The following is a 762-nucleotide window of genomic DNA, read 5'->3' as shown; positions in this document are numbered from 1 at the left end:
GTGGGCTCGTATTAAATAATATTGCCATTAGTTCTTAGCTCTTTTACATCCCTTACATGTCTTGCTAACACCAATTTATTTCCTTTTAGCATAGATTGGGCCTTGAAACTTATTGGGTGTTTTACACTCTCAAAACCATTATATTCATTTTCCACAAGTAGTTTTTAACTAAATATAACCCAAATACCATTAATTATTGTTCTATATATATTTTATTTGCTTTAATATTTACAAAATAAACAAACTCTTGTTGTTTCTTTTTTGACACATGCCCCTAAAACTTCTTTTAAAATATGTCACTACTAACGTGCACGTTCCGAGGATTCCATTAGCTGGTATAATGCATTAGCATTTAGCAGGTTAACATTATGATTTTTCACAAACTAGATTATATTATGTTGTATGTGTCGTAGGATGATTTGATAAATCCGTGTTTTCGCGAAATCCCTAGAATTTTCGCGAAAATTCTAGGGATTTCGCGAAAACACGGATTTATCAAATCATCCTACGACATATGTAAAACATCTACTAAACTTTTTTTAGTACTAGTCCTAAAACATGTTCTGGCTAGGTCTACGGCTGTAAATGTATACTTAATATTAATATGTCCTTCGACATTACGATCTTGTGACGAATTTAGCCTTTTAGTCGTCCCTTTTTATATAATGTCCATAAAAAAGTGAGAGATTAGAAACCTTCTAGCATAGATCTTCGGTTGTTCATGTTTACTTATATCTACCGACTACCAAAACATTGAGTTAC

This window comes from Aricia agestis, chromosome 5 (genome assembly GCF_905147365.1).
Source record: "Aricia agestis chromosome 5, ilAriAges1.1, whole genome shotgun sequence".
Taxonomy (NCBI): domain Eukaryota; kingdom Metazoa; phylum Arthropoda; class Insecta; order Lepidoptera; family Lycaenidae; genus Aricia; species Aricia agestis.
Note: the sequence above shows the minus strand (reverse complement) of the source record.